The sequence below is a fragment of the Balaenoptera borealis genome (genome assembly GCF_965194805.1).
Source record: "Balaenoptera borealis genome assembly, chromosome: 12".
NCBI lineage: Eukaryota > Metazoa > Chordata > Mammalia > Artiodactyla > Balaenopteridae > Balaenoptera > Balaenoptera borealis.
The window spans coordinates 17,864,440-17,882,180 of NC_138869.1; the positions used below are offsets into that span (position 1 = coordinate 17,864,440).

The following is a 17,741-nucleotide window of genomic DNA, read 5'->3' on the forward strand; positions in this document are numbered from 1 at the left end:
TAAAATCTAGAAGTGAGGCCCAGTAACAACACTCATTATATAGAGGATAAGGTCAAAGTATGTTTGCAGCTTTTTCAAAAGAAAATATCTATGGCAAGGAGTACTACGGTACTGTGAGTGGAAATCTAAACCACACTTTTGTGGGACAATTTTTCTCACCCTCTGACTTTCCGGTCTAAGATTTCTGTTTTCTTGATTTCCTTCCAACTCATTGGATCTCAATGTATGTTTTTCCACAACTCCCTTCTTCCCCCTCCATTCAACTTCTTGCCCAATCTAAGCTATTTCAAATGCTCTCCACACTTGTTCTTATCAACCTCAAATGTCTGAACTTGACCCAATGAGCTAGATCCTTTGCCCCAGGCTTACCAGTTCTACCACAAAAAATAAATGAGCCTGTCTTCTTCACCCATCTATCTGCTCTCTTTCATTAGCACTAACTGATCTGGGAAACAACATTTGTATTCATGAGATGCCATACAACTGGATTATTATCTCACTGCTGAGGTCTCAGCATGATTTGGACCACTCTGCAATAGACCATTTATGTGCAGTGTTCTCTGGATGTGATACCATAAGCTTGCTTCCAGTGATTCAACTTTCCATTTTTCATAGCACTTCTTTACCTCCTGCACAAAACTGTTCATCAATCCCTCTAAATAGTGCTGGTAACAGCAGCTACCTGTATCTTGGTTATTTAAGGCCCTCTGTGATTTTTTAAGGTAGCTTATTTAAAACAGTAGATGATTCTATTTTCAGCAACTAATATTTTCAGTCCCATCAGAAAATCCCCCATGCATTAGGAGGGCTCACGGGAATACTTTCACCATCTGCATCTCCACTTGTTCCACACATATCTCATTTCCCCATTACAACAAATCCTCCTCCTGAAATTTAGCTGGATTTCACCACATCCAGCCAACACAAATATCAACAGGCTACAATATGCTATGTTATGGTGTCAGGAGAATACATGTTGTTCTGCCACTGTAACAAGCTTTTCCCTTTACATATCTACCAGGCAGCTATTCTCAGTGTTAACCTAAGAGAGTGCTCAAGCTTATCATCCAAACTTCCAGATATGATGAATGACCAAGGCAAGAAAACACATTTGTTAAGGAAGCAGCCCATATAAAGCTTGTAAAGCTTTGACTGATCATGTTTACCCAATGGATACAAATGTTATTGGCCTTTAAAGAAAACTGGGGTGGGGGGTATGTTTTGTTTTCCTGTCCTTTCTGAACATGGCTTTTTCGGACCAGCATCTGCTCAGGCTTACGCAATGGAATGGTATGGAATAGTGGTTAGCAGTGATTTTGTATAAATAAAATTGATTCCTTTTTTCTAGAATGTGTGAAAGTGGTCTACCTACAAGTAAGGAAATGTTCCATTTCCTTTTCAGGGCTCTTTGTTGCCTGTATTATTTGGGTATATACAAACTAAAACAATTTGTGTTAATAAACCAAAAGTCTTGAGTTTGGCTCTGGAGCCAAATATTAACTAGCTTTCTAAATCATCTTTAGCACCCTATTTAGCCCCCTCTGTTCCTACAATAAAAATTCATCCAGCTAATCATTCAACAATTATTAATTGTGTGCCTATTATGGGGCAGAAAATTTTACAGGCGCTCAGTTTACAGCACTAAACAGTGCAGTCTCTGCCCTGATGCCACTTACATCCTAGGAAAGAGACAATAAATAAATAAACACCTCAGGGGGTGAAAAGTACTATGTAGCAATGAGAACAAACAGAGGAGGTACAGACACTCTTCTAGAGATGATGAGCCAGAAGGCCTCTCTGACGAGAAAATATTTGAGCAGAAATCCAAAGAAGTAAGGGGCCCAGCCATGCAGATATCTGGGGGGAAGATCAATCCAAAAAGAGCGGACAAGTGTATAAGCCGTGAGGAACTTGAAGAGAACATTGAATATTAATGTGTGTCAACACTCTTGCAAGACTTTAGTAAGGCATGTTATTATCTTCAAAGTACCACACTGTCTGCCACTTCTCTGTCTAGATTTGGGTTGCTATTTGTTCCCCAAATATAACTCACAATGGAGGACACTGTCAATCCCAGAATAACTGCTGTCACTCAACTAATATGTACAGAACGACTCATTATCATTTGCCCCATAGCTCAGTTTTAGAGCCATTTTATCATAGAGAATACAGTCCTTAGCAATTTCCCATTTAATCAAAAAGATACCTAATATGACAAGAAATCCCCAATCCGGATTACAACATCAGCCAAAGAGAAAAACAGCCATTTCCCCTGCAAAACTGATTTCAAAACTATCATCATCCATCATCATCATCATCAATCACAAGAGGCAGCTGCTTTGGCAGCATTACTTTAAGTCCGTATTTAACGAGATGACAGCTTAACCTTCTCAGGGGAGCAGAGTAATCCCTCCTTACAACCCCAACCGAGTACAGAGAAGCAGATTTGCTCCAGTATAGAAACTGGCTTTCACCTGATTTCATAAACACGGAACGGCATTTGATGATTTAATAGGTACTTAGATTTGTCTTTTGAACATTCAACATTCTATCAGGGCTCGTGAGGCCTGTGTAACTCAAGGATTACTGCAGTCACTGCATCAGCAAGAACTTATCAACAGAATCGACTGCGCACGATGGCCAGGGAGAAAGCTATCCACGCAAATGTACCTCCCAGAGCCAAGGAGAGACACTTGCCTAAATACATAGCAGAACACAATGTGCATGTGCTTCACACATGACAGACATTTCTTTCCCCATTCTATGCTTGTATTTAACTGACCTCCTCCTCTCACTGTTCACATCCCTGCCCCAAAGCTTTTCATAGCTCTGCGTATATATTTATACTACTTACTCAGCCTGCAAGGACCATCACCAACATCTCTATATGTTCACATCCCAGCCATAGTCACTGAGGAAATTTCATCACCAAGCCCTTCCATAAAACTATTCCTGGAATCCCAGAGAGAAGTAATGTTGGCCTTCTCTGAATTTCCCGTCAGGCTTCATTCCATACCTCTTTTAGGAACTCATCTTGTATTCTCCCTGATAGTAGAGTCATTTGCTTGTATCTATCATCTTGTTTTTCCTATTAATGAAAAAAATTATTTATGGGCAATTATAATAGCAGTGTATCTTTTTACTTACTAAAATAGTCTTTCCCTATTACAGTGTTACAGAGGTAGGTGGTAAATTAACAAATGCTATATATCCCAATTATGTTGCACCTTCAAACAAATATCCTCAGTTAAAAACATGCCTTCCGGGCTTCCCTGGTGGCGCAGTGGTTGAGAATCTGCCTGCCAATGCAGGGGACACGGGTTTGAGCCCTGGTCTGGGAAGATCCCACATGCCGCGGAGCAACTGGGCCCGTGAGCCACAGCTACTGAGCCTGCGCGTCTGGAGCCTGTGCTCCACAACAAGAGAGGCCGCAATAGCGAGAGGCCCGCGCACCGCGATGAAGAGTGGCCCCCGCTTGCCACAACTAGAGAAAGCCCTCGCACAGAAACGAAGACCCAACACAGCCATAAATAAATAAAATTAAAAAAAAAAAAAAGTGCCTTCCATCATTTCCATCATAGCTAAGTGCCAGAATCAAAGTAAGTATCTATGAAAGCTACTTAAAGCAAATGTCAAAAACAGCAGTTCCATTATGCAAAAGAAATTTTTTAAATATAATGGCAAAAAAGTCTCCCTATTAAAAGTTTCCTTTCAGAATAAGAGGCATTAGGAATTTTTTTTTTCATTATGATTCCCACAACAGCTAGCACACTGCCTTGATGACAATTTGTTGAATGAATAAGTAAATGATTGCATGATTATGCGCACATTACTGTAGCTCAGACACAGAATGTCAAATTTCAGGGAGGGGAGACGGCTGAAGGAGGAGCATGCCCAAGATAAGCAGGGAGTATATGTCGAATTATAGGAAAAATGGAAAGGAAATAGATCAATACTGTTGTTAAACAGCATCTTAATAGAGAATATGAGGTTAAGAATCGTATCTATACCTGGGGAAAATAACTAGCATTACTGACAATCATTAGCATCCAGGAAGGTGTTCATCTAGGGGATGGGACAGTGTAAGAACGTGAGAGTGTGGGCGAAAGAAAGCACCCACGCACACACATGCGTGTTGCCTATGTGCCTGCCCGCTGCTGTGAAGTCAGAGGAAGGGGTGGGAGCAGGAGGCTAATTCTCAGAAAGCACCTCTACTTCCTACTGAGATGCGTGCACTGAGTCATAAAAGAATATGAAAACTTCAGCATAGCTAGACAGCTTGTGATTAATGATAGGATACCTTGTTAAAAGGAGCTGAAAGGTATATCATTTTTCATGACATAGGACCAATGAGACTCAATTAATAAAATGAAATATTAAGTTAAATTTAGAATTTTTCACCACACAGTCATTTCTCTGAAGAAAAAAATATGTGCACTCATTTTTATTCTTTCCGAGTACAACGGTAGGAGTTTTAAAAACATGCACAGGGTAAATTACTAAAACTCAGTGCTCATAGCGATTTTCTTTTGCCTACTTCAATGTCTGTACTTCTGACGAACAGTTACAAGAGTTTCAATGCACTATGAGCTTTTAAGAAATTAATTATAGCAGGAGAATCACGTGCAGATACAGTGTGCACACTGTCATTGCCTTTTTCTGAAAATATGATAACTATCATGTGGGAACCTATCGATTGTGATACTTCTCAACCTGCCTATCTCAGGCATCTTCACGTGCCGGAAACTACCTGGCACAAAGTGGCTACTCAAAAAGTATCTGTTAAGCTGTGTTGACTATTTCATCAATATATCTATTTTTCTCTAACAGTCAGATTCTAAAATGGCAGCTTAAAACCACAAATCAATTGGGGATTCACTCAGCCTCATTTCCTCCCTATCAAGCTATTATTAGTTTATCTTCTGTTAGATCAGCAACTCCCAAAATATGTTCTATGAAATACTGGTTATGAGTAGGGGAGTGGGTCCTATCCTCAAAATATGTGAACATATGTCTTTGAAACAGGAATATATTTTGAGCTTTAGAACTTCTTAGTTTATTTAATATACATACATACATTGTGTATATTATGGTAGATGGATTAAAATGTATATAATACACCTCAATTTGACTTGAGAATACTTTTCAATTAAAATACTGTATTGGGTTGACAAGACCTTTTCATACATTGAACATGAAATATCATGAATTATAAGGCTTTCAGCTTTGTCTCAAATATCGAGGCAACCAGCATATCTTAGTCTTTTTGATTGCACAGTCTTTTTGAACATAGATCATAAGGAACGTCTGTAACATGATTACTTTATAAAATAAGAATTTGAACAATGTACTTTCCACATGTCAATTCTAAAAGTTTGAGGAATAACACATCTACAAATTTCGGAATATTTATTTTGACCTTATTTTTTTTTTTAATTAATTAATTAATTTATTTATTTATGGCTGTGTTGGGTCTTCGTTTCTGTGCGAGGGCTTTCTCTAGTTGCAGCAAGCGGGGGCCACTCTTCATCGCGGTGCGTGGGCCTCTCACTATCGCGGCCTCCCTTGTTGCGGAGCACAGGCTCCAGACGCGCAGGCTCAGTAGCTGTGGCTCACGGGCCCAGCCGCTCCGCGGCACGTGGGATCCTCCCAGACCAGGGCTCGAACCCGCGTCCCCTGCACTGGCAGGCGGACTCCCAACCACTGCACCACCAGGGAAGCCCTTGACCTTATTTTTGAGAAAGGCATTTCCTTTTACTTGTCCATACTGGACTACACTCTGTGTCTCATTCATTCCATTTTGTTCATTGATTCACCAAACATTAAACCCTCAATACACCCCATGCATGGGCCTGGAAATTGGTCATATAAAGATGAATATAAAAGGTTTCTGCTCTAACAGAGCCCTTGTTTCATTTGAGAGAGAAAAATAAAATAACAGTAACTCAAAGCAGAGTCTACCGACATGAGCAAGAGATGCACACACTTACAAAGTAAGGCCAACTCTGCCTTGGATCGTCAGAGAAAGCTTCCAAGAGGTAGGCCTTCAAAGAACGAGTTCACCAAGTATAAGAGGACAGCCTTTTGAGAAGTATAACACATCCAAAGAGAGAAACCCCATTTGCTGAGGCGTGGAAATAAAGAAACACAGAAACTTAGAAGAGTGAAGTGATGAGGCAAAACTAGACCATGACCTGCTTGCCAACTAGTTAATTTAGCTGAGAACTTTTGTAAGAGCAAATGTTACAGATAAGAGGGCTCAAATTTTCCATCTTTTGTCTCCAAATTACAACCATACTTGGGAATGTCTATGTGAGTAGACTTGGACTGAATTTCTGCACATGCTTAGTGTTTCCAGGAAAAGTTCATCAGTTCCTCTGAAGCTGATCTCTCGTGAAATTATGATGACCTGTACAAGGCAGTGATTCTGAGATGTACTGTATAATTAGTCTCTCACAATGCTTACTAAAGAAGAAAGGGTAACATGTCCAAATTCCTCTTTACCCATACCTAGTATCAATAATAGAGTACAAGAAGATTCAATCTACTATTCAAAGTACAATTTTTTTTTTTTACCTCTGCCAATTTAAATGATGCACAGCTATGTATTTTGAATTTGTCATCTGCCTAGAACTTGGTGAAGAATTGTCATTAATAAGAATCCTCCTCTAGGGCTTGCCTGGTGGCACAGTGGTTAAGAATCCGTCTGCCAATGCAGGGGACATGGGTTCGAACCCTGGTCCGGGAAGATCCCACATGCCGCAGAGCAACTAAGCCCGTGTGCCACAACTACTGAGCCCGTGCTCTAGGGCCCACAAGCCACAACTACTAAGCCTGCGTGCTGCAACTACTGAAGCCCACGCACCTAGAGCCCGTGCTCAGCAACAAGAGAAGCCACGGCAATGAGAAGTCCGCACATTGCAACGAAGAGTAGCCCCCGCTCACTGCAATTAGAGAAAGCCCGTGCCTAGCAACGAAGACCCAATGCATCCAAAAATAAATAAATAAATAAATTTATTTTTTTTAAAAAATCCTCCTCTAAGCTCACTTTTTCATGACCCCTTTCCAATTCACCCTTCATACCTTCAATCTTTCCACCAATCTAAAATATTAGGCATATGCTTTAAGGATTTCTTTTTATGATCTTTCCCCCATGTTTGGCCTGGATTCTGCCTCCCTTTCCAGAACACCAAGGTCTTTTTTTTAATTTATTTTATTTTATTTATTTTTGGCTGTATTGGGTCTTCATTTCTGTGCGAGGGCTTTCTCCAGGTACGGCAAGTGGGGGCCACTCTTCATCACGGTGCGCGGGCCTCTCACTATCGCGGCCTCTCTAGTTGCGGAGCACAGGCTCCAGACGCGCAGGCTCAGTAGTTGTGGCTCACGGGCCTTGTTGCTCCGCGGCATGTGGGATCTTCCCAGACCAGGGCTCGAACCCGTGTCCCCTGCACTGGCAGGCAGACTCTCAACCACTGCGCCACCAGGGAAGCCCAACACCAAGGTCTTAAAAGCAAAGAGAGGAAATTTAATTCTAAAGAGAACAAAGACTATATGTTGCTTATCTCTTTTTCCTCGGAACCTAGCATAACACTTAATATATGCTCAACAGTTGATGACTATTAGATGAATGCACAGAGAGATGGATGAATGAACAAGTGAACGAGAGGAAGAAAGACAGGGGAAGGGATAAAAGGACAAGTAGAAAAAAAAAGAAAGGAAAGACAGAAAGAGGAATGGGAAGTGGAAGAGAAAGAAAACTTCAGTTATATCAATAATTTGATCTCTATGAGTCAGGCCTTTGAATTGAATAACAAAGACCCAACTCAAACTAGCTTAAGTAAAAGGGTAAATTATTGGTTTCCGTAGCTCCTAAATACCCAAGGATATAGTTCTAGGGACTGGACAAAGTAGCAGGAAACAGGACCTGAGAAGACAGAAGTGGGGACTCAACTCTTTCCAGACTCTTTCCCAGTCTCCTTGTTCACCCTCTTGTCTGGGTACCTTGGTTTAGCTTTATCTTATGCACATTAGCCTCCTTCCTGTATATAGAGCTCCCCATCCTCATCCTCATTCTCCTCATCCTCTGATGGTCCTTTTTAGGGTTTAGGCTTACACTTATTCTAATCCCTTTGTCCAGAGAAATAGGGAACTGTGAAATGGTGAAACTTGGCACACTGGCCCATGAATTTTTATCAGAATTGCTATTATATCTGTTATAAAAGATACAGCTATAAGTATATAGCTGTAAATTATGCCATTGCATTTTGGATTACAGATGTTACTTTATTTTTGAAATTATACATAGAGATAATAGACATTAAATATTAGACTAACATTTAATAAAAGAATAGTATGGTTTTGTAATCAGCTTTGAAAAAAATATCACAGAGTTCATAACAACCTTGGCTGTATCTGAATAGTATATAATTTCTGCCCTACCAATCTCACGGTGTGACATGAGGATCCAATAAGATGCAGTATGTGAATGCCTACAGTAAACTCTATGAAACTACAGTGGCCATTAGAGTTGGCAATTTTGCTGTTTTTAAAATTAAGTAAGTATTAAGAAACAGAGCAAGAATGGTCAAAGAAAGCATCTCTCGCCCTGTGATTTCTACCAAAGATGTCCCTCTGATCTTTGATAAAATAAATATTACTCATTTAATTCCCTTTTAAATAACTGTGTTCTCCCCAGAACCAATATACATTTTTCATGGTCTCTTGCCCAATACCTAAGGCCATGCATGCAGATGTATTCTTTTTTTTTTTTTTCCTGGTATTTCTCAACATTTAGGAACTCTGTTTGCATTAAATAAATGATGGTGTGAGATGATTTATCCAATGAAGCAGAAAACAAGAGGATAAGTGAGATCATTTTAAAAGTAAGAAGCAAAAGTTATTGGCCCACCCACTCCAAACACACCATGTGGGAAAAATCAAGCCTGAACCTCTACTGCCTTGTCTGGTGTACAGTTTTAATTTTACAGAACAATTCAATCAAAAGCATGATTTGTGCCAAAGCAGGGAACACAGGGAAGAGAGGTACACAATCAAATTGGAGAATGGACACAGAATCTGTTAGTCACAAGGCAGCAAGATAGAGATGAGCTACAGATGGAAGGACAAGTTGACAGCAATGACCTTGAGCAGCAAGTTCTGACTAGAGGGCATCTGGATGGCCTCCTGGAAGAGACAGGAAGGAGTTCAACTAGACACAGAAAGATAAGTAGAACTTTGACAGGTAAGGACTGGAAGAAAGGGGTGTCCCTGACAAAGGAAACTGAATTAAAGAAGGCAGAGAGGTAGGATCAAACACTGGGTGAAATAGCAAGTGACAAGCAGCAAGAGTAGCAGGAACATGAAATGATGGTTAGAAAAACTGAAAAGTAACCCTGGAAGATTCTCAAGGTCAGCATTATAGCTATCTATCCAACAGTATACTCAGCAATAAGATGTAGGTATTAAAAATGGAATGAATTCACTAGAATACTTATGATATTTACCACTTTCCTAATTAGTATTATACTGGCCTCTTAAAATAAGTATATCTAGCTGCTCTATTTATATGTTCATATAATTCCAATAAGTAACATAAAATATCCATTATTTTAATTGTTTATTTTTAAATATTTCCCTTAAAATTTGCTTCTACTGATTTGCATTCCTTTGAAGGGAAATAATAGCACATTTATATGTTACCTTTGTCAAGGCCATGCTGAAAACCACCATTTGGCATAAAAAGATATTTTTACTAATGGCATATAATCAAGCATGCACTTCATTAGCCATGAAAACTTACTGCAAATATTCAACAGCTATGTAGCAATTGCAAAGAAAACAATGAACTTGATTTCAAACTGTAATGCCTATGATTTGTCTCATAAGACACAGGAAAAGAATTCCTGAAAAAAGAAAGATATGCAATGAAGGTTTTATTCCTATTTGATTTACAAATATTTAAAATACAGTTTTTAATACCTGGCACTCACGATGATAACTAAGTTTTCTTAAATGAAGTTAGTGTTTTAGTAAGCTTTGTTGCTTGTCATTACCATTTTCACAGATGAGCTATATTTTTTCTCAACAATGAATAACTGATATGTAGGCTGATCCATATAAAATTGACACCATCTTACCATTTTTCACCTACAAAGATGGTAATTTTTTAGATTTAAACTAAAAGATTAAAATTGTAGTATCGTGGAATCTTAAAGTTAGAAAAATGGTCTGAGAGATCTGGTGCATCCTTTGGCCTGGTTCATAACAATCCCCTCTGGTATAAAACAGCAATCATTTGATATCTGCTGTTGGAATGCTTGAGGTAAGCTTAAAATAATATATGAATGGGAGCAAAAAGAAGCAGTCAATGAGAACAAGCCCAACACTCAGATGGATCTTTCTACTTATTCACTGACTTCATTTAATTTTTTTTTTAATAAAGGAAAGGAAAAAACAAATGTCAAGCAAATATCTAACCTCACAATAGAAAAGGTGCCTGAACATTATTTAGAATTTTTTAAATGACCAGATAAAGGATATAAGGGCTTACTCTTCAGACTAAATATATAATGCATTTATTTTCTAATTTCAAACAAAAGTAACTAAAATTAGCAATCCCTAGTTAACACTCTTTCATCTAAGTATCTTGGAAGAATCAAGTGAATTATTCAAATCTAGAAAAGGAAATCACTAAGAAAATAGATATTTTAATGCTCTCCAGCCTGCAACCTATACAGGAAGAGAGAAATCAGATAAAAGATAACCCTGAGCTAACAAGGTTTTAAGGGATTCTTTCAAAATGAGAGATTTTTCAAAATGAATCAATCCTATGTCTCCATGTCAGGTAGGACAAAAGGGCACAGAGGGAGGAAAGCCTGCCTTCCTAGATCCACCCAAATCCCCGAATTCAGTAAGTAAACAAAAATACTGCTGACTAGACAATCAATGAACCTTTCTACACGATTATCCCAATAAATGAATTTACCTTACCCTGTCACCTCTTAATTCATAGCAGTTTTACCAATATGAAACTATTCATCTCTAAACTTCAGCTTTTTGAAGTAAGAAATAAAAGTATTTCAGGAAAAGAAGGAACCTAACAAATCATGATTTGGCACACTAACCATACAAATGAGGAAACTGAACTTTAGGGAAAATGAATTGTTCAAGATCCCACAGCTTGGGAGAGCAAGAACAGTCTCAAAACACTTGACTCAAGAACCCCTGGCTCACTACTTCCTGTGATGGCCCAACACAGTAGGACATCAGCCTCTTTGCTGTAATTTGGTCGTTTTTGCTATGGGATTGGTTAATATGTGTGTCTGTGCATGTATCTCTGTGTAGCTTAGAAAGGCATTAATACAGTTAAGACTCAATTTTATACTGATTAATTAATCACTCCTAAATGGTCAGTAATCCTTTTTAAGTCTAAAGATCTTCCCCATAAATTAAACTCTGTAATGCCACAGGATTATCTGCAATTGGGTAACCAAATACAAATCATGTAATTATCATGGAACTACCAAAGTACAAATTGCTAAAACAAACTGATAATTCTCCAGTATATGATGTATGCACTAAACCAAAAGGAACGAAGACAGAGAACTTTGTACAAAATATAAACGTGTTAGGTTGAAAAATCAAAAAAGATGATTTTTGAGATAGTTGCTATTAAGAACAGAACCATTTGATCACTAACATGACAACATATAAAATAACGTTTACAGGGGTAAGTTGTGTTCCAAAATGCACATTTTGTTAATATTAGAATTTAACACAGCAAAAATATAAATTTCATAAAATGCAAAGATTTACAGCTGAATAAATATGTGAAGGAAGACAAACAAATGCATTGCCTATTATATTTAGTTATTCAGATAATAAATTTCAGATAGTTAACTTTCCTACTTTAAAAAGTATAGTTTTTAAATGCATTGATAAATGAGATTAATAATAAAATGTTATTTGTAAATGACTTTTGAGGGCCACATATTACATTTAAAATCACCTCCTATCTATGGTTTAATATAAAATCCATTGCTATTGCTTTCTGTATATTTACATAAGTTATAGATTAATCCCATAAGTCATAAGGAAAAGTAGTCCCAGTGAGTATCAACATCAAAACTTTTCTACAATTCCTCAAAGATAAATTTATATATTATATTACACATATATTTTTATTTAAATAAAATGGTACTTACCCCCAAATACGTTATTCATCTCAAGTTCAATTGCATATCACCTACAAATAAAGAAATGGATTTTAGAATAAAGCATAAACCTAGACTTTTTTTTTTTTTAGTAATCAGCTGCATTCCAGAGGCATCAATGGTGTTAGAAAAAAGTCTCAATGGCAAGTTATGTGAGAAAAAGTTTTTCTCAGTCAATTACAGAGAACCTGATTTTACCAAGATATTCCTTAAATTGTGTAGTAAGATACCCTGATGAGCAAGAAAACTGTCACGGTGAATCCATAAAAAAGGCCAATAGGATGATCTATATCTAAACATCTGAAACAAGAAAGATACTGATAAGGCAATATGTTTAAATAAGCTAAATTAAGTATTTGATTTTCATATTAAAATCAAAACTCTGTATCATTTGAAATTAAAGGATAAATTACATAAGATCGTAAAGAGCAACAATTAATATTCATTCCGTATAAACTACATGAAAACAATTCCCTTATCCTTTCCTTAAAATCACTGCCAAATTTTTAGAATACATTTTTTAAAACTTGAAACCTAATTTATAAAAGTAGGACAAATGGTACAATTATAAAAATTTTAAATAGTATGAAGGCTGTCCAAGATTTACAAATCCTCACCTTTTTTACCCTCAAAAATTATACACTAAACGTTTCTAAATTTAAACTCCAGGTGATACCAATGGTAGTTTGGACTTAACACAAAAACATATTTATGTTTCTTTGAGTTCTATATTGCCTTCATACTTTCTTTTCTGAGCTCTAGATCCAAGCAGCCAATTGACTACCTGACATCCCTATTTGGATACCCTAAAGGGATGTCAAACTCAATGTGCCTGTATACAAACACATGACTTCCTATACCAATCCTCTCTCCCCACTAAAGGGCCCACTTCTAGAGGTGATAGCGAATGGCACCACCATAATTTATCAAGCCAGAAAGTCAGGAGTCACACATACCTTCACTTGTCTCTTATCACATCAATACTCAATCTACCACTAAGTCAAGATCATTTCACTTCACCCACCTCTCCCCATCTCTACCACTAGTTCCCTCAACCTACCATTACCTCTCACCTGTAGTAGCAATGAGCACATTCTCACTGCATTGTCTCCTGACACCACCTATGCCTTTGCTATCCATTAGCCAGTATTATCACCTCTCCCAACCCAAACCCTCTTAAGATGCTTCAGTGTCTTCCAATTAGTCATAAAAATAAGACCACAGTCTTTAACTGGCCTACAAATCCTTGCATCATCTAACCTTTGTGAAATATTCCCACTAGCTCACCTTTCACCACCCTCCACCTTGCTCTCTGCACCCCAGATACACTGAAGTGTTTTCAGTTGTAGAAATGAGCCATGTTCTTTCCTATCTCAGGGCTTTTATACATACTGTTTCTTCTGTCATGTTCTTTCCTTTAACCCATTTCCACCTATTCACTCTGTGGACCTCCACTTAAATTTCATTAAGAGAAACCTCCTCTAACACCATAAGTCAGGTTCTCATAATATTCTATACTCTCACAGGACAGCATTTGCTTCTTCAAAGCTTTTACCACAAACTGTCTTTGTAATTGTGTCATTTATGACTACGGCCCTCACTGAACTTTAAACTAAATGATTATGGTATCTATGTTGCAGATCCCTGTTGCCTAGCATAAAGCTTCATATACATTAGTGAGTGAAATTAATATGAATGCCTGAAAATGATAGTTTGGGGTTTATCATTTTCACGTTCCATTCATACCAAAGTGTGTTGCTATAAAAGGAACACAAGCATGCTGCATTCCTGAGAAAAATATTTAAGATTATTAGATTATTCCGGAGCCCCAAAACAAAAGGCATGGGGTACAATAATGACCTTTATAAAATGCTAATTGCTTTTTCGCTTAACAAACCAACATTAGTTACTCTCCAGATGTAATTTGAAGAATGGAATATAGTTGGTGTGGAAAAATTTATACAGAATAAAAACTTTATTTATTTATTTTTAACATCTTTATTGGCGTATAATTGCTTTTCAATGGTGTGACAGTTTCTGCTTTATAACAAAGCGAATCAGTTATTGGTGTGTTACTTTCTGCTTTATAACAAAGAGAATCAACTATACATATACATATATCACTGTATTTCCTCCCTCTTGCATCTCCCTCTCACACTCCCTATCCCACCCCTCTAGGTGGACACAAAGCACCTAGCTGATCTCCCTATGCTTTACGGCTGTTTACCACTAGCTATCTATTTCGTATTTGGTAGTGTATCTATGCCCATACCACTCTCTCACTTCACTGAGCTTACCATTCGCCCTCCCTGTTTCCTCAAGTCCATTCTCTACGTCTGAGTCCTTATTCCTGTCCTGCCCCTACGTTCTTCAAAACCTTTTTTTTTTTTTCTTTTACATTCCATACATGTGTTACCATACGGTATTAGTTTTTCTTTATCTGACTTACTTCACTCTGTGTGACAGTCTCTAGGTCCATCCACCTCACTACAAATAACTCAATTTTGTTTCTTTTTAAGGCTGAGTAATATTCCATGTATATATGTGCCACATCTTCTTTATCCATTTGTAAGTTGATGGACACTTAGGGTGCTTCCATGTCCTGGCTATTGTAAACAGACCTGCAATGAACATTGTGGTACATGACTCTTTTTGAATTATAGTTTTCTCAGGGAATATACCCAGTAGTAGGATTGCTGGCTCATATGGTAGTTCTATTTTTAGTTCTTTAAGGAACCTCCATACTGTTCTCCATAGTGGCTGTATCAAATTACATTTCCACCAACAGTGCAAGAGGGTCCCCTTTTCTCCACACCCTCTCCAGCATTTATTGTTTCTAGATTTTTTGATGATGGCCATTCTGACTGGTGTGACGTGAAACCTCATTGTAGTAATGGTTTGCATTTCTCTAATGATTACTGATGTTGAGCATCGTTTCATGTGTTTGTTGGCAATCTGTATATCTTCTTTGGAAAAATGTCTATTTAGGTCTTCTGCCCATTTTTGGATTGGGTTGTTTGCTTTTTTGATATTGAGCTGCATGAGCTGCTTGTATATTTTGGAGATTAATCCTTTGTCAGTTGCTTCATTTGCAAATATTTTCTCCCATTCTGAGGGTTGTCTTTTCGTCTTGTTTATGGTTTCCATTGTTGTGCAAAAGCTTTTAAGTTTCATTAAGTCCCATCTGTTTATTTTTGTTTTAATTTCCATTTCTCTAGGAGGTGGGTCAAAAAAGATCTTGCTGTGATTTATGACATAGAGTGTTCTGCCTTTGTTTTCCTCTAAGAGTTTTATAGTGTCTGGCCTTACATTTGGGTCTCTAATCCATTTTGAGCTTATTTTTGTGTATGGTGTTAGGGAGTGTTCTAATTTCATTCTTTTACATGTAGCTGTGCAGTTTTCCCAGCACCACTTATTGAAGAGGCTGTCTTTTCTCCACTGTATATTCTTGCCTCCTTTATCAAAGACAAGGTGACCATATGTGTGTGGGTTTATCTCTGGGCTTTCTATCCTGTTCCATTGATCTATATTTCTGTTTTTGTGCCAGTACCATACTGTCTTGATTACTGTAGCTTTGTAGTATACTCTGAACTCCAGGGGCCTGATTCCTCCTTTTTGCATCTATGTTCATCAGTGATATTGGCCTGTAGTTTTCTTTTTTTGAGACATCTTTGTCTGGTTTTGGTATCACGGTGATGGTGGCTTCATAGAATGAGTTTGGGAGTGTTCCTCCCTTTGCTATATGTTGGAAGACTGTGAGAAGGATAGGTGTTAGCTCTTCTCTAAATGTTTGATAGTATTTGCCTGTGAAGCCATCTGGTCTTGGGATTTTGTTAGTTGGAAGATTTTTAATCACAGTTTCAATTTCAGTGCTTGTGACTGGTCCCTTTATATTTTCTATTTCTTCCTGGTTCAGCCTGAGAATGTTGTGCTTTTCTAAGAATTTGTCCGTTTCTTCCAGGTTGTCCATTTTATTGGCATATAGTTGCTTATAGTAATCTCTCATGATCCTTTGTATTTCCGCAGTGTCAGGTGTTAGTTCTCCTTTTTCATTTCTAATTCTATTGATTTGAGTCTTCTCCCTTTTTTTCTTGATGAGTCTGGCTAATGGTTTATCAATTTTGTTTATTTTCTCAAAGAACCAGCTTTTAGTTTTATTGATCTTTGCTATTGTTTCCTTCAGTTCTTTTTCATTTATTTCTGATCTGATCTGTATGATTTCTTTCCTTCTGCTAACTTTGGGGGTTTTTTTGTTCTTCTTTCTCTAATTGCTTTAGGTGTAACGTTAGGTTGTTTAGTTGAGATGTTTCTTGTTTCTTGAGGTAGGATTGTATTGTTATAAACTTCCCCCTTAGAACTGCTTTTGCTGCATCCCATAGGTTTTGGGTCATCATGTTTTCACTGTCATTTGTTTCTAGGTATTTTCTGATTTCGTCTTTGATTTCTTCAGTGATCTCTTGGTTATTTAGTAGTGTATTGTTTAGCCTCCGTGGGTTTGTATTTTTTACAGATTTTTTTCCTGTAACTGATATCTAGTCTCATAGCATTGTGGTCAAAAAAGATACTTGATACGATTTCAATTTTCTTAAATTTACCAAGGCTTCATTTGTCACCCAAGATATGATCTATCCTGGAGAATGTTCCGTGAGCACTTGAGAAGAAAGTGTATTCTGTTGTTTTTGGATGGATTGTCTTATAAATATCAATTAAGTCCATGCTGTTTAATGTATTATTTAAAGCTTGTGTTTCCTTATTTCATTTTGGATGATCTGTCCATTGGTGAAAGTGGGGTGTTAACGTCCCCTACTATGATTGTGTTACTGTTGATTTCCCCTTTTATGGCTGTTTGTATTTGTCTTATGTATTGAGGTGCTCCTATGTTGGATGCAGAAATATTTACAATTGTTATATCTTCTTCTTGGATTGATCCCTTGGATCATTATGTAGTGTCCTTCTTTGTCTGTTGTAATAGTCTTTAATTTAAAGTCCATTTTGTCTGATAGGAGATTTGCTACTCCAGCTTTCTTTTGATTTCCATTTGCATGGAATATCTTTTTCCATTCCCTCACTTTCAGTCTGTATGTGTCCCTAGGTCTGAAGTGGGTTTCTTGTGGACAGCATATATATGGGTCTTCTTTTTGTATCCATTTAGCCAGTCTATGTCTTTTGGTTGGAGCATTTAATCCATTTACATTTAAAGTAGTTATTGATATGTATGTTCCTATTACCATATTCTTAATTGTTTTGGGTTTGTTATTGTAGGTCTTTTCCTTCTCTTGTGTTTCCTGCCTAGAGAAATTCCTTTAGCATTTGTTGTAAAGCTGGTTTGGTGGTGTGAATTCTCTTAGCTTTTGCTTGTTTGTAAAGGTTTTAATTTCCCTGTTGAATCTGAATGAGATCCTTTCTGGGTAATCTTGGTTGTAGGTTTTTCCCTTTCATGACTTTAAATATGTCTTGCCACTCCCTTCTGGCTTGCAGAGTTTCTGCTGAAAGATCAGCTGTTAACCTTATGGGGATTCCCTTTTATGT

At 37.5% G+C, this 17,741-nt stretch overlaps 1 protein-coding gene across 5 annotated transcripts in view; it reads right to left on the reverse strand.

Moving 5' to 3' along the window:
• CNTN4 (contactin 4) overlaps positions 1–17,741 on the reverse strand; it is a 950,427-nt gene that overhangs the window by 788,985 nt on the left and 143,701 nt on the right. For 3 of the 5 annotated variants that reach the window (XM_082345360.1, XM_082345363.1, XM_082345356.1), the window contains exon 2: positions 12,204–12,244. The gene's annotated coding sequence lies outside the window, so the exon portion shown is untranslated. Of the gene's footprint in view, positions 1–3,016; positions 3,089–12,203; positions 14,497–17,741 lie in introns of those variants that run through there. The other 2 variants (XM_082345357.1, XM_082345358.1) reach the window with 2 other exon arrangements.